Source organism: Amblyomma maculatum, chromosome 5 (genome assembly GCF_055883805.1).
Source record: "Amblyomma maculatum isolate TAMU_Amacu chromosome 5, ASM5588380v1, whole genome shotgun sequence".
NCBI classification, from domain to species: domain Eukaryota; kingdom Metazoa; phylum Arthropoda; class Arachnida; order Ixodida; family Ixodidae; genus Amblyomma; species Amblyomma maculatum.
In genome coordinates this window covers 24,172,754-24,193,439 of record NC_139348.1, presented here as the reverse complement: position 1 = coordinate 24,193,439, position 20,686 = coordinate 24,172,754, and the positions used below count along the sequence as shown (strand labels likewise).

Sequence of the window (20,686 nt, the reverse complement as noted above, 5' to 3'; positions counted from 1 at the left end):
GAACAAACTGTAGACCTTTTTAGTTTCGATGCCTGGGCGCTGCCATCTTAGTTTGATGGTGGCGCCCCGTACGAGCCAAACTGCAAAAGTCCGCTGCGGCTCCTCTTGTCGCCATCTTGGGCTGTGCTGTGCGCGTTGATGTTGCGGTGCTGCAATGTAAAAGGGCTGTTTTGCGGTGCTCGTGAAAGCTATCCGACACCTTGGTGCTATTTGTGCTTTGTTTGAGCGCGCCAGCAAATCGTATACCATCCGTTTGACATGGCGGCAGCTTTTGGAAACAGCATGCGGCCGGGGTGACGGCGAAGGACTGCGCTCCAATTCCGCAGTGAGGATGTATCTCTTGGATCTTTCAGAATACATGTATTTTCAATTATATTTTATAATCGCAATGGTAACTGTACACACAAACACCAAGCGAATGAACCGCACGAGCCGCTACCGAACGCGGAATTGCAGATACTACGAAAGTTGCATTCGAGTTATCGCCGCATTGATTTACCGTGAAGTGCGACCCATTTCGGTATACGATCGAGCTGTCCTTCTCCAACAATGTATACTTTTCAAATTAAACCACGGTTCAAGACCAGCACATAAAAGACGTCGTGTCTAAAGTACCATCCATCGACGTTTTTATGCAGCCTTGGTGTTCGTCCCGCGGCGCAACATCGTATACCACCGTCCCGTACGTCGAAGCAGCATCGTTTGCACGACGTATTGTTGAGCAAAACATCAAAAAACGGGCGCTCTCAGCTGCGCCATGAACGAAGACGACAAATTCGCAGCACATAGAGCAACGCTTACAAAAGCGGCGCCGCCCGCTGGCGTGGCGGACGACGGCACTCTCGTCGAGCGCTACTCCCTAGTCATCGCTAGGCCTAAATTGTTTCGCATCGAAGGCACATCCGAAGGCGCAATTTTTAATTGCTCATCGCTAGAGTAAATGGTCTCTCTGACTGCCGATCCCATTGTATCAGTAAAAGAAAAGTGCAAATTTCGGTGACGCATTAGCAGCGGATCCAGCGTGCAGACGATGAGCCGCGCGCCGCACCATGCGGCAATGTGTTGCGTAACTTATTCGTATTGCAATTATCAATAACACGGTGTGGGTCAGAAATCCGCAAGAAAATTTTTTTTGCTTTGGCTTATTGTTTAAGTGACTAACAGATTTTAGCACGCTCTTCTTGCGTAGGCGGAAGAGATCCACCGTATATCGTTGGTGCGGTGGGCTTGCGGGAGGCATGGCTTGCCCGGCGCGCGTGGTTACTAAGGCGGAGGAAGTGAAATGGGCATCATTTCGTGAGTCCGTCATCGGTAGTAAGTCTATCTGGCTTACATAAAGTATTTATTGGCGCATTAAATCGGGATAGACTGGAAAGCGGTGAAGCAGAAACATATCACAGCCGAACTCGGGCTGTGGATGCATGTTTCCCGCATAGGCACTCGGCAATTATCTTGAGATTCCTTTGATTGTTTGTGCCATCTACGATCACGCAATGCTGTCCCAATGACATTACCACAAAAACGGGCGCTAATAAATGTATTTAAGTCTCTCAAACGACAATATACCGAGGTGAAAGGCCGCTCGCGATGCATGAAGCGTGCGAATGCACAGCCCACTCGGTACTGGCAACAATGGGCCGGCGCAAGGAATCTGGTTAGAGAGTTTTTTCCTCCTCTCCTGCTTGCTCTCGGTAAAACGGTCTATAGAGGGCAGTCACTTTGGTGTTCGATGCCGTGAAATGATGCGCATTGTTGCAAAAGTCGCGCCATCACATATTTGAGAGCAAATTCTCATTCAGTGATTGATTTAACATTAGCCACAAATGGTATTGGAGTATCATCGTGGTCCACAGTAGACTGCGGGACGTCAAGTGATCACTGTCCAATCACTTTCATCATTGCATGCAGTCCTATTAGACAAACTGGTACATCACGAAAATTTGTCAACACTACACTTTTTAAGAAACTTCTAGGAAAGGCCTTCAGGCCAACTGCCCCCTCTGATAAATTGAATCGTGGTCCTGAAGTACTGTCTTCAGTGTTAGACGCAACTCTGCGGTCAGAGTTTATATTTCAGTCTACCACTAATAACAAGACTGTTCGAGCTGGTGGAATGAAGAATGCGAAAACGCCTATCGTAAGATGAAATCAGCATGAAAGCGCCTAGCCCATAATCAGTGCCCAATCAACTGGATTAATTACAAATTCTCTTTAGCTTCATTTAAAAGACCAATGTATAAGGATGAATATATTGCGAGTCTAAACACCTATTTCTCTAACCCAGCAATCCGGAAATTCGTCTATATATACATGGAAAGTACAAAATCATTGCCTTCCTTTCATACCACCTAGTCCACGGCTTTTTATCCACACGAGAAGAATTAGATCAAATTGGAATACATAGCCCAAGGCCTCGCGACGCGTTTTCAAGCTCGCACTACCTTTTATTCAACCCGATTTAAGTTTGATACAAACTTCAATATCTCAATTCGGGTCTGTAGTTAACTGCCGGCAATCGACTGTCGCTGGTGTTGACAGAGTATCATTTCCCATGCTCAAAATAATACTGCAAGACTTTGTCTCTGACCTATTGCAGATTGGGAATTGGTCTTTGTAAAAAGCCTGGATTCCGCAGGCTTGGAAAATAGCGACATTAGTTGTGCTGCTGAAAGACTAGAGAAAAGGTTTTGATCTCGACAATAATCGTCCGATTGATATCTCTTAAAATTTAGTTAAGCTAATAGAACGGTTAGTCTACTGCCGTCTCAGTGATCATGTTGTATGCTTTCATGGCTTTAGCAAGGCTCATATTGGATTTCGACGGGGATGCTCGATTTAGAGCGCACACGTAGCCTTGGAGAGCCGTATTAGGGTTGCCGTAAGGAAAAAAGGGGTTTCAGCTCTAGTTACTTTGGATATTACCAAGGCGTACGACAGCGTAGAATACAGTATTTTACTTCATAAATAGTGGGTCTACAAACACTTTTGTACATCTTTGCGTGGATAAGCAAATTCATAACGGATAGATCAATCTATTCCACAAAGGGTACGTTAAATTCTAAAACTTACCCCCAGTCAAGAGATGTTCTACAAGGCTCTGTCCTATCGCCGTTATTAATATACTAATGCGTGATATTCCCATTTACCCGGCCGTCAAATTTTATGTCTATGGAGATGATATTGTTTTTTTTTGCTTCTGCCGCAAATATTTACAGCCTATATCTTTTGTTGCAATCTTATCTAAATGCTTTAGAAGTCTGGCTGTGCAGCCTAAGGTTAGCTTTAAATATAAACAAATGCGCTGACCTGGTATTCCCACAGACAAGCCCAGTTAACATTTCTTTGTCATATCATTCTATTCTAATTGTATTAAATTTTCGGTATAATATACGACTCACAGCTAGACTGGAGGCCCCAAATTAGAAATCTTGTGCTTAAAGGTGAACGTGCCCTTAGCCGGTTGGTGAGAAGGAGGAGGAGAAAAGGAGGACGGAAAGAAGGGATATTAACCAGAAAGAATGAATTCCGGTTGGCTACCCTGCAATGGGGAAGGGGAATGGGAAATTGAAGGGGGAGGGTAGAAGAGGAGAGGAGGTGAGAATGTCATTCTGTCAATCAGGCTAGTCTCTTAAAAAGCGAAGAAGTGCCTTGTAGGCTTTGAGCGCAGATGACTTTTGTGGCCATGGTCCGAAGATCTTCCCTTCCGTTATAGGGTGTGCGTCCAGACGATTCAGTGCAGTACGCAGCGTATGTCGTTCAGTTGCAAAAAATAGGACCACCACAAAGGAGGTGCTCAATCGTTTTATCAACGCCACATCGTTCACCAGCAGGGCTGTCAGCTATCCCTATCAGGAAGGCGTATTTGTTTGCGAAGGCAACGCCAAGCCATAGGCGGCACAGTAACGTTGTTTCACGATGTGTTGTGTGGTGGGAAATACGCAGGCGCAGTCCGGGGTCCCATGCCTTGAGGCGACGGTAGGAGAAAACTCCGGTGTTCCACGCTCAATGTGACAGCTCCACAGCCAAACAACGAAGCCCGCTTTCCGCGTCGGCTCTCGTTAACGAAATTTGGACTGGAATTCCGTCGTTGTGGGCAGAACGGGCAGCGTCGTCCGCCTGGTCATTTCCTGCAATGCCACAGTGTCCTGTCAACCCCTGGTACATGATGTTGTGGCCTTTGGATATTGCGGTGTGGTGCAGCGTGCGGATCTCATCAATTAGTTGTTCATTTGAGCCGTGGTGTAGTGCCGCTTGTATGCCTTGAAGCGCTGCTTTGAGTCAGCGAAAACTGACCATTCATGGGGGAGTTCCTGGCTGATGTATTCGAATGCAGCCGGTAGGGCTGCCAGTTCGGTGGCAGTCGAAGAGGTTTTAACTTCGTGCAGTAAATGGCTCATGTCTCTTAACGGGAAAAAAACTTCTTTACTTTCTTTTCACAGGCGTCCCTCTGAACCACCTTTTAATTACCTAATAGCTAACTCCGAAATTGCAGCTGTAACCACATATAAATACCTTAGCCTTCACTTAACACAGGATCTTAAGTGGACATATCACATAACTCAAGTTTCTAAAGAAGCAAATCGAGTTCTGGGGTATTTTTGGCGAGCACTACGTCTAGCACCACCATCGTTAAAATCACTAGCATATATGTAACATTTGTACGGCCCAAACTAGAATATGCATGCGCTATTTGGGACAATAATCAACCTAATCTTTCTAATACACTAGACGCAATACAAGACCGCGCCGCTAGTTTCTTCTGGGCATATTCTTATCATGAAATTGTAACCAAACTAAAATGCAATGCTCATTTATCAAATTTAGCTAACCGGCGTAGCATCGCAAGACTATCTCTATTTCGTAAATTCTATCATCATCTTTCGCACAAATCTGTTATCATCCCTACATACCACACCTCCAGCCACACCAACCACGAAAAGACAACCCATCCTCCGCAAGCCCGTACATCTGCGCATCTATATTCGTTTTTCGTTCGCACAGCCAAAGATTGGAATGACTTGCCTGCCGACGTCATGCTCCATACAGACCCATCAGTGTTCAAAGCATCACTTGAAGCAATATTATGCCCTGAGACCCACTTCCTCATGTAATACCCCTTCAATGGGGCCTTTGAGGTTATAATAAATAAATAAATGAATAAATAATAAATAAATAAATAAATAAATGATGTGTAATCTTTAGCTTTATCAAGACTGACCTTGCCGGTATACCACTGAGCCCGCGGAGCTGGCTGACGTAACTGAGCCATCCGTGTACACATGTATTCGGCGATTGTGCTTAATGTGTGAAGGTGATCCAGCGTCATTTATTGCAAGGCAAGCATTGGTGCCAGGAATTGATAGGTGAATCTGAGGTTCGTGTAGGCTCCATATGGGTGCGCCCGGTCTTGAAGCAGGGGTGAACTGCGAGGGGAGATTAGTGCGGTGAGCTTCAATGGTTTTGGAAAAGGAGTACATGGTCTAGTTGCTGGGAGATTGGCCAGGTGTCAGCAACAAAACATATGATATGCGTCAAAACACACTGCACTTGCTTCACAAGACCTACGTACGACCAATGCTTGAATTCGCTCCGTTATCTTTTCTCGTTGCCCAAAGTACAAGCTTTATTCGCTGTTTGTTTTGGAACGAATAGCTCTGCACCTTTGCTTAGATCTGCCTAAATCAGTGGCTAATGCGGTGCTGTACTTGGAAGCTAGGATACCTAATCTAAATTCGAGGTTTCAACTTCTCACTGTGCGGACCTTTTCAAGGTCTTCGGAGCCTTACCTGGATTTGCTAACCTCATATTTACTTCGAACCCATCAAACTTCTTTGCTAATGTTTGGCCTAAGTATAAGCTACCACAGGTTGTGTTTACCAATTCTCTGCTTTCAAAACTTCCCGTATCAATAATTGTTTGGTTCAAGTTAAATACTGGCGGCCTGATACTATAATATCATTTGATGACACCCTCCCGTGGAAGGCTAATATTTCTGCCAATGTAATAAATCGCCTTATAGAGCAGTATCTGAATTTTCCGAGCCACATTGCTATTTTCACAGACGCCTCCCAGCATTCCCCCTACGTAAACATCCCCCCCTCCCCAATGTAATGCCTAGCCATGGGCCTCTAGGGTATATAAATAAATAAATAATGAAAAGCAGCTATTGGCATACACTCCCGGGTTCTTGACTGGAGTTAATTCCTTTCGAGTCCCTGACTATACGCCTATGTTTGCTCCTTAGTTCCTGGGCATTGATTCGGCCTCAAAAAAGATTGCTAGTAATATATCTAAATTATATTTTGCTTTGTGGCAGTCTATCCGTGTTGGCAGCGTTTGAAAATTTGAGAGATACTCTGCTTTTGCGTTTCCTTTACTTTTTATTGCCCCTCATATCACACAAGGGCGTTTTCACTGGTCCCTGGTCACTGTGACATTATACCTTATTATATAGAGGGCAGATTTTTTAGCCAAGTCCGCCGTCGGTGGACCTCTTGTTCCGTACATACCTAATACTGTCTACTTAACTTCAGCACGATTTCAAAATTTTCAACGTCGCCATTACCTGAGTCACGAGCCTCTCTCACGAGCGGATTACCAACACCTGAAATGGCCTTGGTGTGGGCGCATGTGTAGTTCGAGGCAATGGGAGGTGTCTATGACTCTCTTGCACTCCAGAATACAGCAACTAAATCTATATTTGTGTCATGCGGGTCTATCCGTTACTAACCTCTATGAGTCTTGCGGAGAAATTGAATCCATAGACCATTTTTTACTCTTCTGCCGGCGGTTCGCATCGCTGCGTAAAATTTACTTAGCGATTCCCCTTCTAGGTTAGGGCTTCCTCTAACCGTTCTAGTCCTCCTCTCTTTCGTGATAAGCGTCGCAGGATATGCCTTGAACCCAGCGTGCCATTCTGTTTATGATAACATTACCTCCTCGGGCAGATTCCTATGCTAGATGAGATTTCATTACTTTTTCATTTCTGTTATTTTTTCAAATTCTAGTTAATCACCCACATCTGTTTAAATACTCTACTCCTTAACCGTATACATGTTGTATCTGCAATGTACCCTGGCCAATCCCCCGCCGTGGGTATGTGCCATTTTAACAGAGACCATCATAATCATCATCAACGCTTGGGAATGTCCCCTCAGTTGGACGCTGCCGTCGCCTCTTTAGCTCTCCTCAAAATTCGGCCGCAGTCGTCTTGGCGACCTCCACATTTGCTATGACCCGGAGAACCATGCCTTCACCCCGGTGGCGTACTAGGATGGCATATTGGCAAACCCCGGGTTTAGACCCACTGCTTCCGACGTTCCGGCTTGCAGGCGTCGGCGGGTGGTTTGTTCAACTGGAGGCAGCGATGCACCAGAAGGGCATCACCATCGAGCAGTTCAAACACGCAGTCTTCTCCGAAATCTTGCCATTCAACCAGCTGTGCCGACTAGCCTTCCCTGCCTCGAGTTGTCGGTCATACGATAAGCTGCGCGCTGCCGTCCTGGCCTACTTCGGCGAAAGCTACTCTCCGCAGCCGCTCTGCAACACAGGAGACCCGCTTTGACCGCCGCCAGCATCTGCGCCCGCACCGGCATCGCTGTCGTCTACGGCTGCATCCTCGGGGCACATAATGCTGCAGCTGCCGCCGGCCAGCTCCCAGCTACTCCTGCCCAGCGCATCCGGCCCGGCTACCCTCCCATAAGTATCGTTTACGACACAGGAAGCGCAGCCTCAGCTGTCCTGTCCTCCTGTGTGGTCACTTAGAAGTACCAGTGATAAACTTTTTCCGTCATTCAAGTGCTGGCATGCGAATAGTGTGAGGCAGCAGCACCGGATTACGTGCCTCAATTCCTTGCACCAAGCGTCCTGCTCGTCGTCTGAAATCGCCCTCTATCACGATGGCGCATGAGCGGGCTTCGTAGCCACCTCGCTCGAACATCGCGTGCCATGAGACGCAACATCTCTGATTCGTGTTACAGAACCTATGTCTACTCAGTTTGCCTTTGTTGTTCACCTCCCGCTTTTTAAAACACTCAGGCGGCAACAACACGTCAGCTTGTGACCATCGTAAGTGGCGCGTACGTACGTACATCACATCCCACAGTCTTCATCACGGCTAATTTCGCGCATCCCGTGCTGTAAGCTTGGGATTCTACACAGCTTTTCGTCACGTTCCCTCCTCAAAGCTGGCTCGCCGCAGTGCGTTGCAGCCTCCATTCAGCCAGTTCATTCTGAGCACCACGCCTCCCCTTCAGCACCGTCGCATGAACAACCGACAACCTGGTGGACCTACCGCAACTAGCCTGCCCCGTTCAAATCAGTCTTGGTGAACCGACCTTCACAGCAGGTGGCATACCAAACTTCCATGAGACACACAGCCTGCTCAATTGCTTCAGATCTTGGATGCACGCGCAGCGTCCCAACATTTTCAGTCACAGCTTCAGTCCTAATAAGCAGGGAATTCACGGTGCTTCCGCACGTTCCTCAACAGTCCTGCCTCCTTTAACACTATGTTTTACACAGCCGCGACCTCCTGAACAGCCATTGATAAAACCTGCTTGCCCCTTGGTTTACGCCTTGGGCACAAACTTAACGGTAGTACATATGTGTGTAGCTTTCTGCCTAGTTTTTTTTAGAGCAATGCCTTTTGCTTAAACTGCGGGTTTGCTTTTCTTTTTCTTTTTTTTTCTACTAATTGACTAGGGTAAGGGCCCTGTAGCGACTCATGCCGCATGCGTCCACTGCACGCTGGAAGAAAGTGGAAGGAGGCAGCGGCGGCACGAGAGCTTCGGAACGCTCCTGAATAGCTCCGGAAAGTTTGTTCACGTTATTAACACGGACCCCCCCCCCCCCGCCCGCTTTTGCCCGTCTCTGCGCGGCGCGTCGTGTAACCATTGGTTGGACTTGCGTCGAGGTGCCTGAGGACCTGTACGTTCCCCTGTGTACTTTTTGTGTGCAGTATTGCCATGCTTTGAAGAAGTGCAAGCTCAAGAATGATGCTTCGAAGGCGTGTTGTACCCGTTGTGCAGGGCCACATCCTTTGGCGGCTTGCCCTCGCTCCGTCCGAGACCCCAACGTTAACTGTGCCCCCCTGTGCTGCCGCCGGTCGCCCGTCGAATTATCATGCGGGACGTGAGTCGTGCTCTGTTTTGCACGAACATTCGGACCAAATCCGCAATCGAACTCCGTATGGGCCTTAGCAATCAGGTGGCACGTTGACTCCCCACACCGTATCCCAAACATCGAACACAGAAATCTGGCAATGGAACTGTAAGGGTTTAAGACGAAAACAGGGTTGGCTGAAACAATATCTCTGCACCACCCTCATCAGACCTGACATTATCTGTTTGCAAAAAGTAAGAGCCGACTGGTCAACGATGCTAGCCGGCTGCTACACGGTCCGCCAACCCCACATGCCGTCGGTACCAATCCCCGTCGCAAACGCCGTTACTGTAATCGAGCACTCCTTATCCGAACCGGACGTTGAACACTTAGCGATAGAAATAGCGCCCAGCAAATGAGCCCGAAAGAGTACATTCGTTACCAACATGCATGTACAATCCGCCACGACGCGCAAAGGCCAATTTCACCAATCTCCTTTCCGAACCATCCACCTGGCGGAAGCAAATCAGCTTATAGTGGTTGGGGACTTCAACGCGTCCCAGGGGGTACCAATCAAACTCAGCCAGAGGACTGACAGTCGCGCCAGCAATACACGCCCTCGGCTTGGAACTCCTCACTGACCCTCTACATCCGACCAGGGAAGGCAACAGCGTCAAAAGTGACTCCTGCCCGGACCTTACCCTGATCAAGAAGGTTGCTGAGGCTACAAGGACGAACCTAGAGGAAACCCTGGCAACCGACCACTGCATACTAAGCACATCCATATTATCTACCAAAATCCGGAGGGATCTGGGCTCTGCCCACATCACCGATTGACCCAAATTCCGCAACGCATACGTCCCATCCGGTCCAATGCAGTCCATACAGGACTGGAGCGAAGACATCAGACAAGCACACAAGAAAGCCACCGGAAAAAATACAACGCACACCGCAAGCCCCAGAGGTAGACCGCCATCTTCTTAAGCTATGACAGAAGTGCAGCCAGCTTGTGAGGCGATGGAAAAGACAGCGCCCAAATAGACATCTCCGACGGCGGATTGCGCAGCTCACGGAAAAAGCCCAGAAATACGCCACCAACCTAGCACAACAAAATTGGCAACAGGTTTGCGAGTCAATAGAGGAACGCTGGGAACCTCCCGTACCTGGGCAATCCTGCGGGACCTCATTGACCTCTTTAAATCAAAATCCGCATCTACACGGACCCTGAAGCGTATTGCTCACCATTTTCCGGGGGACGAAGTCATGCTGCTTCAGGCTCTAAAGGACAAATACATCGGCACCAGCACAGCTCCACTTTGCGCTTTGATCTACCAGGGCGAGGAAAATCCGGCACTAGATGCTCCCATCTCTGAAGCCGAGGTGTACGCTGCAGTTGGGTCATGCACCCTCAACACGGCGGCGGGAGCGGACAAGATCAGCAACGCCATGATCCACAAATTCAGCAAGGCACAGATCAGCGACCTCACCAAGTATCTGAACGACTCGCTGTGGGAGAAGAATGAAATTCTCTGTGAATGGAAGCGCTCGGAGATATTTGTAATTCCGAAACCGGGCAAGAAACCTGTGGTCGAAATACTACGACCCATATCACTCACCTCGTGCATGGGCAAGCTCTACGAGCGAGTCCTTCAGACGCGACTTCAACACTACATAGAAGATAACGGCCTCCTCAATCCCTCCATGATCGGCTTCAGATCGGGCCAGTCCACTCAAGACGCTTTCCTTCTACGCAAGGAGTAGGTACTTTCCAACATTCGAAGAGGAGGCGAACACCTCATTATGGCGCTAGATCTCAAAAGCACGTTTGATAACGCGTCTCACGAGGCAATCCTCTCAGAGCTCAATAACCTAAACTGCGGCGAACGCACCTTCCGATAGGTCAAGAATTGTTTGTCCAACCGAATGGCAACGATAGGAATGGGTGACATGAGATCGGATCTTCAAGACATGCCAGACAAGGGCACGCCACAGGGATCGGTCATTTCCCCGCTCCTCTTCAACATCGCCATGATTAGAGTCGCAAGGGCTCTGAAACACGTCCAGAATATCGCACACAACCTGTATGCTGATGACATTACGACCTCGACAACCACCGGCTCTCTAGGTCAGAAGGAAGAAACACTTCAAGCAGCAGCAACCTGCGTGGAAACAGAGGCTTTTCGATGCGGGCCCCGATGCTCCCCCGATAAATCTGAAGTCATCTGCATACATGGATACCACTATACATCACCAGGCAATCATAGCATCCTCCTGGACACGGTTCCAATCCGGGAAGTGCCACTCATCTGGATCCTGGGTCTCTGGCTCCGAAGCGATAGGAAAGTAGACCACGGGATCCACCTCCTCAAGACTACACCACAACAGATCTCTAAAATGATTTCGTGGTTGGCCAGAAACAGAAAAGGCATGCGGGAAGAAGACACGATCTGTCTGGTGTAGCAGTTGGTCATCAGTCGCCTCTCCAATGAATTACCGTACCTTACCATACGTGCAGCTTACAAGAACGCGTTAGGCCTCCCACCATACATCTCCAACGTCAAATTGGAAGCTATTGGACTGCACAACCCATTTGAAGAGATTCAAGAGGCTGTCCTCCAGTCCCAGAGGGAATGCCTTCTGTCAACTGAGACAGGCCGGCTCATTCTCGAGCGCGTTGGCTATCCTTTGAACCTACAAGCCATCCAGCCAAAGGCTAACATTCCTGTTTCCTACCGGGCAAGAGTATATGTGGCCCCGCTCTCAAAGAACACATCTCCAGTCCACAACGAAGGCAGAAAAACGCCCGAGTGAATTACCTTACGCGTGTAGTGGAAAGCAGTCCGAAAACTGTCTATCTGGATGCCGCTCTATACGAACATGCATTGACCGCAGCAGCAGCCTTGGTAGTGGGCTTTTCTTACGCAGAAGTCTCCAGCATGTCCAACCCGCACTGTACTATCACAGAAGCGGAAGTGGCGGCGATCGTGCTGGCCATTACTACGAAGACGCGACCAATCAAGAGCTTCACGTAATCACTGACTCATAAGCGGCGGGCGGCTCCTTCTTGCAACAGAATACCTACAAAATTAGCTCGCTTCACAACTAACCCATTTGCTACAAATTCACTGCTCAAACATGAGATCACTTGAGTCCATGGGCACTCCATGTTGCAGCCTATCCGCGAGGTAGCGGATAGGCTAGCTCGAGGTCACAAAAACCGAGCGGCTACCATCCCCGACCTCACAACTAGCATTCCTGTCCCCACGGCTTACGGCGCGCGACATAAACACCCACGAGAACAACGTAGGATTTATCCCCCCCCCCCACACAAGGGGCTAAATGCACAGGAAACGTGGGAATGGAGACAGCTCCAAACCAACACTTACCCCAACCTACACCAGTACAGCCCACCATCTACCACGTCACATGGGGGTGCACGGGCCCCAAACCTGCAGACACATACACCATTTGGAGGTGCAGTGGGTGGCCACTGTGCTATGCCCAGGCCACTGGTGTAAAGTGTGATTTGTTGGTGTGTATAAAGGTGTATGCCTGGAAGTTAGCATTGCGGCGGGCAAAACAGACTCAGTGTTAATGTGTACTATTGTATGAACTTGTGCAAGTGGCGGTCCTAGTTGTGTTGTACTAAGGCGCACAAATTATTGTTTAGCTCTGTGTTAGAGATACCAGTTGCCGGGTGAATAAACCGGCGGTGGAAGCTAACAAAAACGGCTGGAAGATTGGTGGCTTAAAAGAAGAAAAGTGACATAATAATAATAATGTAGAAACAAAAATTCTATAAATAGAATGATGGTATAGTTAACCAAAACAGCAATTAAGATATAGGCAGAAAAATGTTCATGATAGCTACTGCTAACACCCAGTTCCAAAGAGGACGCTCTTATATTTCATCCATCCATATATCAACCAATCAAATCAGACCGTCCGTCAGTCCATCCATCCATACATCAATTCATCCACCCATCCATCCATCCATCCACCCATCCATCCATCCATTAATCCATCAATCCATCCATCCATCCATCCATCCATCCATCCATCCATCAATCCTTCCATCCATCCAATCAATCCATCCATCCATCCAATCCATCCATCCATCCATCCATCCATCCATCCATCCATCCATCCATCCATCCATCCGTCCGTCCGTCCGTCCGTCCGTCCGTCCGTCCGTCCGTCCGTCCGTCCGTCCGTCCATCCATCCATCCATCCATCCATCCATCCATCCATCCATCCATCCCAGACGGCGCCGACCTGTACTCGGCCATCTGCGCACCACGCTTACGCGAAGCGATACGCAACATCGTCAACGTTGAAGAACCGGCATCTTTCGGCAACTCATCGTCAGGGTGGAGTCACTTCGGAACAGTCGGAAGCGTGCTCGAATTCGTCGCGAGGATGACGAATTTCACCGGTGGCCGTTCATCTCGAAAGTTTGTCGCTCTCACGAAGACCTTGGACGCTATGTCTGCGGCGAGAGAGTATGACTTGCCATTGCCGACCTGGGCCTCCATCCATCCATCCATCCATCCATCCATCCATCCATCCATCCATCCATCCATCCATCCATCCATCCATCCATCCATCCATCCATCCATCCGTCCGTCCGTCCGTCCGTCCATCCGTCCGTGTCCGTCCAGCAGAGCAGCGCGTCGTCTGCTCGCGTGCTCCTACGGGAAGTGGTCTTGCAATACGCTCCACCTCCAGACACGGTTCCCGCTTCTTTTCCGGTGCCGTTGGATAAGGCTTTCCCCATCTGCGGTACCAGGCCCTGGCAGAAGAAATCTTCGACGCCGACATGGCTTATCAGTTCTGCTATTATAGACCTTCGTCTCAGCGACGAAGGTTTATAATAATATAATATAATATATTATATATTATATTATTATATTGTATATTATAATTGTATTATTATTATTACAATTACTATTATTATTATTATTATATTACAATGGCGTAAGCATGGCGTCAATGTGGCACATGTCCCTACAAGCAAGATTCGAAATGAGCTTGTAAACGTGAGACCAGCTCCCTCGTGCAAAATTTCCCGGTGTGGTTTACAAAATTTCCTGCGCCGACTGTTCAGCAGTTTGCGTAGGCGAAAGGAAAGATTTCACGAGGCGCCTGAAAGATCATCAGTACGTGTATGTAAAAGAAAAGTGACAACGAACGCAATCACGGAACAAGCGCAGGAGACTGGCCATGAAATTAACTGCGACGAAGCAGATATAATGAAAACAAAAAAAAATGTATTAGCCCACCGAAATCTCGAGTCACTAATCATCCAGACAACATCTAATGCAATAAACAAGAATGATGGCACACTGCACCCTATCTACGAGAAATATCTAAGAACAATACTAACCGCTACAAAAGGCCAGAGACGTCCGGTCGGTTCTTCAGGGAACCCTAGCACGCCCGAAACGTCACTTCTTTTTTTGACCATGGTCAGGGACCAGTGAATTGATAAACAAAAAAGAAAAGAAACAAGGCTTCACACTTAAGCAAACTGCTTGCATTAGAGCAGATTATGGAAAAGGACAGGTTATTTCGACGGTTAGTCTGCGGCTTCATCCGCGCTTCTGACGGCGAATTGATTTCTATGCGAATTCATTACCTGACTGTGTATCGTGATCGAAGATAAACCATTTTGGTCCCATATGCAGTCTTTTGTTTTGCAGGAGACAATATGGTGCAGATTTAAACCTAGCTAGAGTCACAAGGTGTTTCCGTGTATTTTGAACGGGTCGCGAAAAACCTCCCATACTTAAACCGATGCCGTTGAGTTCAGTGCATTTCGAGATTATGATACCGTTTATTTTGAAAGATGACAATTTCACTATTATTGGTTTTCGGTGATCTGTGCTGTGGAGACCATTACCAGATTGAGGCGTCATGACAGAGTTGAATGATTTGGTTTTTTTTTTTCTAATTCTTCCGAAGATACTTTTTTGTTTTGAGTCAAAGCCCATAAAATACAAAGTTATTTCATTTTGAGTGGCTCTCGAGATCATCCCGACGTATGCCCAACTCTGAAAACTGCTCAGTAATTCCACTTGTGCTAGCTTGAGGCGCTTCTATCTCTTTTGCAGGTTGTTAAGGCATTCACATTAGTTTTCGAGGTAAGCAATTTGTTTGCTTAATGCCGAGATTGTTTATCTGTTTATACTAATTGGTGCAGAACAGGAGCGTATGAAACTAGGACAAAAGGAACACACTGAAAAACAGGACTAGCGCAGGCAACTGCATTTTATTGAAAAACAGGTAGTAATATATACACCTAATAACACAAGACCAGCAATGCGGAAACAGGAAGCACAAGCACAATCATTGCCAGCACGACAGTCATCTTATCAACCGACGAAGTACAGAAGCAATCAACAGGCATGTATACCTAAGGGGAAATCAAAAAGATTCGATAACCAGCCGTTCCGAGTTATCATCATAGAAAATCTGAGTCAAACTACAAAACGAAAAAAACAACAAGCAGAAAACAAAAACAAGTGTAAACGGTAAAAAAAACTGCCATCATAGCAAAATCACTGTCGGAACATCGTAGCAACAGCAGAGTCGGAGCATCGTAGCAAATGCAGAGTCAGATCATCATAGCAAAAGAAGAGTCAAAATAGTAAAACCATAAAAAACAAAAAAAAACAATTCGAAACATTAGGCAAAACTGACATAACTGCGCAAAGGCAAAGTCAGGAGTAAAAGGGAATTTAAAAGCACCGGGAACCTTAGGCACGGCCAGAACATGAAATCTCCTAAGAACACTAATCGATCCGACCAAAATCAAATCACAAAACAATAAAAGCCTCTACCGATTCATCCACTCCTTCGAGGGTTCGGACACCAACCTTTTAGAGAAGGCACGAAAAAAATGATTCGATGATCAAAGCCCATCACGATGCGAAGGAACCTATCGCGGTGCCGAAAACGAGAGACTTGACCGCCCCATAACTGTGGAAGAAATTTACGCGGCCATAAGGAATACGACCAGAAACACGGCAGCAGGAGCGGACAGAATTGACAATGCCGTGATCCGCAACCTGAGTGACTACCACATACAAGAGATGGCAAGCATTCTAAACAAACACTGGGAGGCGGAGACGGTTCCGGAAGACTGGAAACCCACCGATGTAATTATGATCCCTACACCTGGCAAAAAGCTCCAAATTGAAAATCTCACGCCCATCTCGCTCACGTCGTGCCTTGGTAAACTTTACGAGCGGGTGGTGACGCTCCGACTGCAAACTTACATGGAAGATAATGACCATGTACCCAATAGCATGTTCGGCTTCAGAGAAAAACTGACGCAGAAGGTGCTCCTCCAAGTACAAGAAGATGTGCTCCGCAACGTACCCCGAACGGGTGAAAATGTCATAGTGGCCCTCGACATCAAGGGAGCATTCGATAACGTCAGTAACGAAGCGATCCTTACAGGCATAGACGACCTGGACTGCGGACGTAGAATTCACTGGTATGTCGAAGTCATCCTGTCAGATAGAACTGCCACAATCGACGTGGGAGACCTTCAATCGAACAAAATTCACGCACCAAACAAAAGAACACTCCAAGGGTCAGCCATCTCACCTATCCTCTTCAATATGGATATGATAGGTCTAGCACGAAAACTAGAGAAGATCGAAGGCATCAGGCACGCCAGGTATGCAGACGACATAACAGTCTGGACGAACACCGGTTCTCTCGGGGAGAAGGAAGAACAATTACAGGAAGCGGCCTCTTGTGTACAGCGATATCTCGGAAAAAGAGGGCTCGCATGCTCGACCGAGAAATCGGAACTGCCTCGAGTGTGGAGAGGCATACAAAACCAGACCGTCCCAACCACTGAGGGCCTGAAACTCAACATCTACCTGAAAAGCATGCCTATCCCGGAAAAGACAATAAGGATATTGGGTATGTGGGCTCAATCCAACCAACGCAGTACTCACACGTTTACCTTGCTTAAAGCAACAATACTACAAGTGACACGCATGATCACCCGCATCACCAACAGGCGGCATGGCATGCGCGAAGAGGACACGCTAAAATTGATCAGAAACCGGGTAGTGAGCCGAATTATGTTCAGCCTACCCTACCAGTGCCTCAACAAAAGACAAATACAACAAACGGATGCCCTGCTACGCAAAGCGCATAAGACAGCGCTCCGACTACCGCGCAACACGTTGACAGAAAAACTCATGACTTTAATTGCAAAACACTAGTGATGTTATGTTCGTTCTGTTCGGCAGGTACAGAAGCAGAAGACGAGAACAGTAGACGATGATCTGATGATGGTCAGGAGGAGATATATATTTACAGATGAAAAATATTATTTACATTGGCAAACAGTTACAGTAACAAGTCACACAGACAACTGCAACTTAAGACAAAATAGACTCTCACACAGAGAAGTCACTACAAGCCCTTACTTTTCTACCGAGCATCTCGGTTAAAGCCTAGGGACTGTAAATACGTGCTGAGCACGGAGCCTCAAACTTGACTGACAAACATGGTCCGAGGACCGCTTTTTGATGACAAACATCAACAAAGGCCCGAGGACGGTCACCTTCGGTGATCCGCCCCGAAAATAAAGCAGCCAATCAAATTATTCAAAAACATGCCACAACCCCCCTGGGTTGGGAATAATCTCGGACCCAGGTCCTTAATTACTTCAAATAAAAATACAACATTCAAAACACACACTCTTTCCCCTCGCCGGTCCCCAAACCCTCTTACAAGGCGCCTGTCTTTGCCTCCCTTCTTCAGCGTGTTTGCGACGCGACCTTGCAGCTGTGCCTTTGTGAAAGAAACGCCGCGGGGGATCTCGAGGCGAGGTCACTCAGCCGTCCCGTTCGAGGAAAAGGGAGTGGGGGGCACTGTCTCAGAGCAGTGTACAGTCGCCGTCGCTCGGAATGTCCCGGGCACAGCGGGAGAACGCTGGGCTGATTGCATACTTCGGGGGGGGGGGGGGGGGGGGGGGCAAGTGTCGCGCCTATTGTCGCCCTCTGCTGACCGTAAGCTGGTTCGCAGAAGCGTGCCACTGTTGGTCCCGGCTGCGTTCGCGTCTTGGCGACGCCTCGGGGCGAAAGGTCGAAACAAACCAGGCCTCCCGTGCGCCCCGCGAGCCCGCGCCCAAGAAAAGGGTGGGAAAAGGAGGAGAAAAAAAACAGCGCATCGACCGCCAGCGCGACTCCACGTGCGAGTCACTTTCCACTGCGGCCTTACACGCCCCTCCCAAGAGGGTAAATGAGCTTGGAATCCGGTCATTTCAGCCTAATACAACAAAGGCCGCAACAACCCGCGAACAAAACAAAACATGTAAGACACTTCGCACGTGAATGATACACCAAATGAAACTCGCGACACAAGATGGGTATAGCATAGAACAAATCCCACATTCGCATCGGTGGACTGGACAGTGTTCGTGAAAGTCCCGCGCGCGAGCAATTGGATGTGCTCACGTCAAGTTCACGCGCACTCCACGGTTCACATCACACATTGCACCGGGTACGCGGGAACATTCACGCGTCGTCGAAAGGCCATGGCTCAAGCGTGTGCTTGTTCTACGCCCCAAGTCACATTGGGGACACGGGTTAACGCGTCGGCGTTACCATTGCTTGACCCTTTCCTGTGGGTCACCGTCACATTGTAGCGCTGTAGCGCCAGCGCCCATCGCGCAAGTTTTGCCCCATGAGGCGTACTAGTAGTGAGATAGGAGAGGGGGTTGTGGTCAGACACCACGTTAATTTCTGCCCCGTACACCCAATGATCAAATTTCTTTAGTGCCCAGATAATGGCGAATGCTTCCCGCTCGATCGTAGACCAGCGGGTCTGCGTTGGCGTGAATCGGTGGCTGGCAAACGCTATCGGCCTTTCCCGTCCCTCGTCTCCCATCTGCGCCAAACAAGCCCCCGCTGCAACGTCGGACGCGTCGGGGAACAGCCAATATAGCTTTTTAATGTCGGGGGTGTTCAGCGATGCAGCTTCGCACAGAGCTGACTTGAGCCTGTCGAGCGTGTTTTGCGCTTCCTGGCTCCACGGAATCGTGTTAGGTACACCTCGCCTCGTCAAAGACGTGAGTGGTGCGGCCACCTCGGCGTATCCTTCAACGTAATCGCGGTAGTAACCACATAAGCCTAGCAGACTCCGTAGCTGTCTCTTTGTTGCGGGGGGCACGAGCCCACGAATGGCCGATATCTTTTCTGGGTCGGGCCCATGGGTTCCGCCTCCCACTATGTGTCCTAGGTACTTAATGCGGGCCTGTGCGACCTGACACTTTTCTCGGCTCACTTTAAGCTTGGCGTCGCGAAACAAATCAAAAATTATTTCTAAGTGCCGCAAGTGTTCAGTCCACGAGGAAGAGAAAATGGCGATGTCATCGAGGTATGCGGCCGCATAAGCCTGATGTTTCGAGAGGAGGGTGTTCATTATCCGCTGAAAGGTGGCCGCGGCGTTCTTTAGCCCGAACGGCATGACGCGCCAAGCATATTGTCCCTCGTGAGTTACGAAGGAGGTCAGATGTTGGCTCTCCAGAGCTACCGGCACCTGCCAGTATCCGCGTCGCAAGTCGATAAGAGTGATATACCTTGCGCGGCCCACCCTCATGATGAGCTCTTTAGGGGGTGGCATTGGAAAGGCATCCGTGCGCGTCACCGCGTTTAAAGTGCGATAGTCAACACACATACGCACCGATCCATCCTTTTTACCCACGCATACAACGGGATGGGCGCACTCGCTTTCCACCGGATACACCAGCCCGAGGTCTAGCAACTCGTTTACCTGGCGACTCACCTCACTCCTTAATAACTCCGGCACGCGATATGGGAAAGTGCGTTTGAGCTGGTGGCCTTCGTGCAGCTCTATCTTATGTGCCCCAACTCGTGCGACTCCCGGCGTTTCGCTGAACAAATCAGCGTAAGCGGCAAACACCTCCGAGATCTCTAGGCGGTCCTGAGTAGGTAGGTGTGCGAGTTTCTCCGCATCTATCAGACAACCACCACATCTCTCAAGCACAGACCGAGGGGTGTACTCGATTTCACCAAACTCCTCGTCTTCCTCGAAAACTACTCCGACATGGCTGACACGTGCGTAGTAGGGTCGCAGCCTGTTCGCATGCACTATCGCTGTAGCCTTTTTTCCCTTGTCGATTCTGTACGAGTTCTGCCTCTCTTGCGCGGTTACGACGAATGGACCGAGCCATTTGGGGGCCATTTTACTGCCAGGGTCTGTGTCAAAGAGCAATACCTGATCTCCGACGACAAATGTCTTGCTCCGTGCGCGCCTGTTATACGCCTGCGCGTAACTTCCCTGACGTGCGCTCGACGTCAAACCCGCTACTTCTGCTGCTACTTCTAGCCGCTCGCGTAGCTGTCGCAAATACTTCGCGGGATCTTCCCTGAGTGTGTTCGGGAGGGGTTGCTGGCCTGTCCATGTTCGCTGCAGAATTGCTAGCGGTCCGATAGGGTTTCTACCGAATAAGAGCCGGAACGGCGCCACGCCTGTAGTGTCATGGGAGACTTCCCTGTACGCCCAGAGAACGAACGGGACTAGTCTATCCCAG

At 48.7% G+C, this 20,686-nt stretch overlaps 1 pseudogene; it reads left to right on the top strand.

Annotated features, from left to right (window-relative positions):
* Window positions 1-10,365: 10,365 nt before the first annotated feature.
* LOC146187871 (uncharacterized) overlaps window positions 10,366-20,686 on the top strand; it is a 99,244-nt pseudogene continuing 88,923 nt past the window's right edge.